At 48.7% G+C, this 6,491-nt stretch overlaps 2 pseudogenes across 2 annotated transcripts; one reads left to right on the top strand and one right to left on the bottom strand.

Annotated features, from left to right (window-relative positions):
• Positions 1-349: 349 nt before the first annotated feature.
• Positions 350-2,060, top strand: LOC308240098 (nuclear prelamin A recognition factor-like; annotated as a pseudogene). Its single transcript has 2 exons — positions 350-1,554; positions 2,037-2,060. The product of its transcript is annotated as a nuclear prelamin A recognition factor-like (transcript).
• Positions 2,061-3,316: 1,256 nt separating this feature from the next.
• On the bottom strand, positions 3,317-6,137 carry LOC308240097 (PR domain zinc finger protein 4-like; annotated as a pseudogene). Its single transcript has 2 exons — positions 5,121-6,137; positions 3,317-4,188 (listed from the first exon to the last, which is right to left on the bottom strand). The product of its transcript is annotated as a PR domain zinc finger protein 4-like (transcript).
• Between the last annotated feature and the right edge of the window lie 354 nt (positions 6,138-6,491).

The following is a 6,491-nucleotide window of genomic DNA, read 5'->3' as shown; positions in this document are numbered from 1 at the left end:
GAGCAGCTGGGAGGCAGGCCTCTTGGTTCCTCCTCCTGGCCCTCAGACTCCAATCAATCGGTGGCAGAGGCAGGGCAGAACTGGGGACTGGCTTCCTTAGTAGTCCTATAGGTTCAATCTCTAGAGTATAGGACAGGCACCAACAGACCAGCACCTCCAGCATGATCCAGACAGTGCTGCTGGCCTCTTGGAACTCAGCCTTGGGCGCTGTGACTGCTTCCCTTCCCTAGATGCTCCACAAGGAAGAAAGGATACCACCAGCAGCACCAAGGGCAACCAGCGGTAACTCACTGCTCTCCCTGTGCTTCCTCCAGGTCCCTCAAGCCGGCCTCCACCCGCCCTGCTCCAGATGAAGTGTGATCACTGCACACGGAAGGAATGTAGTAAAAAAGCAAAAACCAATGACCAAGAGAATGCCACAGTCAATGTCCGGAGTCTGGCTCAGGAGAATGGAGAAAAGGGAGAATTCCATAAGTTGGCCAATGCCAAGATATTTCTGAGTGACTGCCTGGCGTGTGACAGTTGTGTGACCGCAGAGGAAGGAGTCCAAGTTTCTCAACAGAACACCAAGGACTTCTTCTGTCTTCTGAACCTTAATAATAAATGTGATGCCACACAGCACAAGGTGCTGGCAGTGTCCATGTGTCCTTAGTCTCTGCTTTATTTTGCTGCTAAATTCAGCCTCAGTGTCACTGATGCATCCAGAAGATGCTGCAGCTTTCTCAAAAGCCTTGGGGTGCACTGTCTTTGACATGAAGTAGCTGCAGACTTCAGCATCCTGGAGAGTCAGAAGGAATTTGTGTGTTGGTACTGCCAGCACCGTGAGGAAGAGCCCCAGCTACCCATGCTGACCTCTGCCTGCCCTGGCTGGGTCTGATATGCAGTGCGTGTGCTGGGTCACCCCATCACCCCCAGCTCTGCATGGCCAAGTCTCCCCAGCAGATTATGGGCTCTCTGGTGAAGGATTACTTCACCAGACAGCAGAACCTGTCCCCAGACAAGATTTTCCAAGTCATTCTGGCCCCGTGTTATGACAAGAAACTGGCGACCCTTTAAGATGTTCCCACAGCTTTACATAGATCCCGGAGTGCTGACTGCATGTTAACCTCAGGTGAAATTGTCCAGATAATGGAGCAAAGTGACCTTGCCTTGAATAACACCGCCATGGACACTCTGTTTGGAGACATGAAGGAGAAGGAGGTGAGGCTCCATGAGGGTGCCAGCTCCGATGGGTACCTGGCGCACATCTTCAGGCACATGGCCAAGGAACTTTTCAATGAGAACGTGGGGGGTGCTCACCTACTGCACCCTGAGGAACAAAAACTTCCAGGAGGTCACCCTTGAAAGGGACGGAGAGGTTCTGCTACCCTTTGAGACTGCTTATGGCTGTCGGAACATCAGAAGTGGTCCCAAAGCTGTAGAGGGGCAAGTTCCCCTGCTACTTCGTGGAGGTCCTTGCCTGCGCCGGGGATGTCTAAGCGGCAGGGGCCAGGCCCAGGAGAGGACGGACGTGCAGACAGGGCCCATGTGCAGGAACTATACCAGGAGTGGCTGGTCTGGGGGGCGACTACACCCGGGCCCAGGCGGCCTTGCACACCGCCTAGCAGGGCCCAGGGCAGCCTGCCAGGACATCAAGTGGTAAAGGTCCAGCAGACACACAGCCCGGAGGCCGCCTGAAGAGGGGTGTCAGACACGTGAAGGAAAGGCTTAGCATCTCTGTCATCGCTTTGGTTTTCAGAATTCCCTGCTCCCCGTCTGTCGGCTCCCTCCCTCTGAGGGGTGCTGTCATCACATGGGTGCAACTGGAATATTGTATCTCGAGACGATTGCCACAATGTACGTATCCTTTTATCCGATGATGAAAAAATCCCAAAGAATAAGAATGGAGACAGACTACTGTCCTTTAGGCTTAAAAAAAACCCCAGAAGTGTCCTGAGAAGAGCTGAGACTTGGTTCTGCCCACGCGCCTCAGAGAGATTGGGTGAGGAAATGGCCCGGTTTGCCCCTGACTTTACCCACTTATGTTATTCTTGAAGGCGTCTTTGCCACAATGTGAATAAACTGCCACCTTTTGGAATAGGGGCTCATAGGAAAGTCTGCATTCCCAACTTCTCTTGAAACAGAACTATGTTCTGCAGCTGTGGCCACCGTCCTGAGACCAGGTCCTGTCAACCAGGTCCTGTTGCTGGGAATCAGGGGGCACTGGAGTGGAGGCTCTACCCCCCACCTGGTGCCCTTTTACATTCAGGGATTGAGCTGAACTCACTGAATTCAAGGGGAGACCTGGCAAAGGTGACAGGTGTCACAGATGGAAGGATGGAGAATGGAGAGGCAGACACCCTGCTCAGTCCCTCCCTGGGTGGGGTCAGGCAGATGAAGGCTGGCCAGCCTGCCCCACAATTGGGTGAGATAGCCTCCTCTGTGTCCACCTCTCACCCCCTGGGCCCTGCCACTCCCCTCAGCTCCAGGCAGCCCTCTGAGTTCCATTACAGTGCACTCTGCCCTCACATGCTGCTTGCCCTAAGTGAGAAGGAAGAGAGCAGTTGGCCCATAGACAACTACACAGAAAGATAGGGCTCACGGCTGGCGAGCGCAGTGGCAGTGGCAGGAGCCTCTCCTGCCCAAGGCAGCACTAAGGAGCAGCAAGATAAGTGGTAAGGAGCAGTGAGCAGCTGGGCAGTAAGGAGCGAGGGGTCCCAGACTGGGAGAGGGATTTCTGTCGGCTTAGGCCCGTTCCCCATGGGGAATGAGCCTAAGCCAGTAGGCAGACATCCCCTGTGGGGTCCTGGACTGCGAGAGGGTGCAGGCCGGGCTGAGGGACTCTCCCTCTCCCCCCGGCAAGTGCATGAATGTCATGCACTGGGCCTCTAGTAACTGTATAATTTAAAAGTTTTAACATATTTGCATAGTTGTCTCTCCACTATATAATTTTAGTATGCATTTTTTCATCCCAAGTAGAAATGCCATATCATGTACCAAACAACCCCTCTAACCCTTTCTTCCTCCCCCAATCCATCAGAAGCACTAATAGTTTTGTTTCCGTGGATTTGCCTATTCTGTACATATCACATAAATGAAATAATATAGTATGTGATCTTTTTTTCACTTTATTTTTGATGCTATTATAAATGTCCCCATTTTACTCCCTTTTGCCACATTCCACCCAGCTCCCAGCTCCCCCTTCCCTCTGACCATCACCACACTGTGACTCCTTTCAATTATCTTAACATTTTCAATGTTCATCCATGGCACAATATGTCAGTATTTTATTTTTATAACTCAATAATATTCTAATGTATGATTATACCACATCTATTTATCCATTTATCTGTGTCTTGAGGTGGGTCCTCCAGATTCTGGGATCACTAAAAACCTTGCTACAAAAATCACATTTGTGGGGCTTCATACCTATGTGACCTAGAAGTGAACATGAAGTTTGTAAGGAGAGATAAAAACTCCAGGGTACATTGAGCATTTCCATTTTCTTTCTTTGCTGTGGGTGGGCCTGTGGCCCTGGTGAAGAAGATGGTTATGGATGTAGCTGGTCAGGTGAGCTTTGAATTCTGTATAAGAATTGCACTCTTTGCCACAGTTACATCTTGGTGTTCAGGAACCAATCTGCTGAACATAATCCTGGTTGTAATAAAAAAGCAGTTCCCTTTCAGGAGGAATACCTTGTGAGGTGCAGAAATAAATTATTTCATCATGGGTATAAGCCACCAAATTTTGCTCTTCCTAGTTCTTGGCTTTGCACACAAACATTATCCAATTACATTCATTTTTGTCAGTTGTAACGATGCAGAATTCTAGGACACCATTGTGGTGTATCTTCCGAATATGTTTAACTATCTTGTCTATCCATTCTGCTACTTTCTTGGAGTTACTTTGCTGGCCAATGAGAGGCCCAAAGCAAGTCCACACAGGAATGGTTTCTCCAGCTCATGAAAAACTTTTGCTTCCACAATTGACTGGTTGAGAATAAGGTGCTTTGGGGGAGAAAGCCTCACTCTGCTTTCTACTGGAGTGTTAGGAACAGAAGTCATTGGCCCGTGATCAGGGCAATCTGAGGGATAGACTCAGTTGCAGAATGTGCTCCAAATTTTAAACATGGTTGCCATATTTTCCTTGTTTTAATTGGAGTCTTCCATTTGCAGTGAAGGTGGTACAAAAGAAAGACTGAAGATACATCTGCTACAGTATTCCAGGGCAGGAGGAATAGGGAAACTGAGACAGGAAAGTTAAAACAAGGCCAAACAGTGTGGGCAATTTGCAGCCAGCTTGTAACTAACAAGCCTTTATCTTCCCCAGCCAAGAACGCAGAGCAAATGGTTTAAAAACCTTCCTAATGAGAGAATGAAGGAAGGGAGGGGAAAATGGGAAAGGAAAAAAAAGGGCAGTTTTACTCCCTAAGCATAGAAGCCAGCAGTGTCAAGGCTTGGCAAGACAAAGTTGCCAGATGCTTCTCATGAATTCTGGGAAGGCCATAACAAAGTAAAAAAAGGTACCTTGAAAGTTAATCTGTACCAAAATATTCAGCAAAGGAATTTTGAAATCTATAGGCAGGAGTGTATATAATGCCTCTAACCCTCACCCAACCTGCTCTTCAGATTAGCTGAGAGCCCATCTGTGCTTCGTAAGCCAGATGTATAGGTTTGCTTGCTTTTCTTTTTCAATAAAAGTGCAAGCTTTAATTGCTTTAATAAATTGGCTTTTTTTGCCTAGCCAGTGTTGCTCAGTGGATAGAGTGTTAGCCTGCGGACCAAAGGGCCCCAGGTTCGATTCTGGTCAAGGCCACATACCTCAGTTGAAGACTCCTCCCCTGCCTGGGGTTTGGTCTGGGCACGTGCAGGAGGCTACCAATCAATGTGTTTCTTTCACATCGATGTTTCTCTCTGTCTTTCACTCTCCCATTCTCTCTAAAAATCAATGGAAAAATATCCTCGGGTGAGGATTAAAAATATAATAAAAATAAATTGGATTTTTACAATGCAGTCAAGGTCTCTCGTATACTTCATTTACATGAGAAGACAAGAATCGAGGTTGGGGATAGTCCTCTCCCACTGACTCAGGGGGCTGTTGGACAACACCTCTCTGGTGTCAGTGAAAGGTGCCTATAATACATCTACATGGCTTGTTCCCATAGCAACCCTCCTGAGTGATGGAGGAAACATCCACAGGTTCTAAGCGTAGGTCAACTGCATGTTGGGAAACAGATTCTAAGGAGGTAATGTTGTGTGAGGTAGAGACAGCCATGCTTACAGAATTGGTACTCCTGGCCATGGTGTGAATGGAGTCACTGAGAGCACAGACATCCACTTGACCCGACTTGCAATGTGTTCTGTCTCCATGACCACAAGAAGTTCCAGGCCATTCCCATGAATGGTTATCATACCACCATGCCCTACACTATCTGCAGCAAGGTTGTTGCTCATATAATCCACAGACAGAGGTTCATGACTTCTGGAGCCATTTGGGATCTGAGAATGCCCACATGCAACACCATTCATTGTAAGCTCCTCTGCCATCCCATCTATAGAGATGGGGCTGATAAACCCTAGAGATGTTATCCATAGTGATTTTTGTGTCCAAGGCTACCTCATGGCCATCACTGGGATAAAGAGTTTGGGCACTGTGTATGTTCACAGAGCGAGAGTATATTGAAACAATTCCTTGTTCTAATCCAACATTTCCATTGGACTGATAGGGATCTAGTGCTGAAGTGTTATTGGTGATAGATAATGCTGTATTAACATCAACATTTATAGAGTTGAGGTGGATGTACTGAGGAGGTGGTCTGTCAGCTAAATAAGAAAATGTCAGGTAGAATGGTTCAGAAGTAACTGCTCTCCAGGTGGGAATAGGTGGTGGAGGTAGGGTGTAGTTTCTTTTGGGTAACCCACACATCACCCCTCTAACACCATACACATTGGGAGCATCAGAAACAATGCAGATGGCAGAGAGCTCAGGGAGGGACCCAGGTTTGTAACTGCCACTTGCTGGCCTGGGGCAGGGATGGCATTGTGAGTGGGTGAGGCGGCAAAACCCAGGTGACTCCCTGAAACTGGCAAGGCATTGCTCACAGAGGATGACGTCAACCACTCCATCCTCACTGGTCTCAGGTTCATTTCATTCATCCTGTGATGTATCTGCATGGGGCAACGTACCAGAGAAAAGAGCACATGGGTTGCCGGGAAGCAGCATCAGGTTTTGCTTTCCAGGGTCATATGCTACTGCATCTTGCTTGCAACCACTGGGCAAATGCAGCCACTCATCTCCAGGCCACAACAGGCTGTCCACCTTCTCAGGGCCAGCAGCCATTCACCCCGTTGTGAGATGAGACATGCAGGGGAACACCCAGGGCTTTTTGAGAAGGGGGCTGCCCAAACTCCTGGCCACATGGGGGCCTGGGGAGGCTTGCGCTCCTGGCATGCCACTTTGTTCCTCATCCAGGTTGAGATCGCCCCTCAGGACTCTCTTGGCCCTCTGGACCC

Source organism: Plecotus auritus, assembly GCF_963455305.1.
Source record: "Plecotus auritus genome assembly, chromosome: X".
In the NCBI taxonomy this organism is placed as follows: Eukaryota; Metazoa; Chordata; class Mammalia; order Chiroptera; family Vespertilionidae; genus Plecotus; species Plecotus auritus.
Note: the sequence above shows the minus strand (reverse complement) of the source record. Positions and strands in the feature narration are given on the sequence as shown.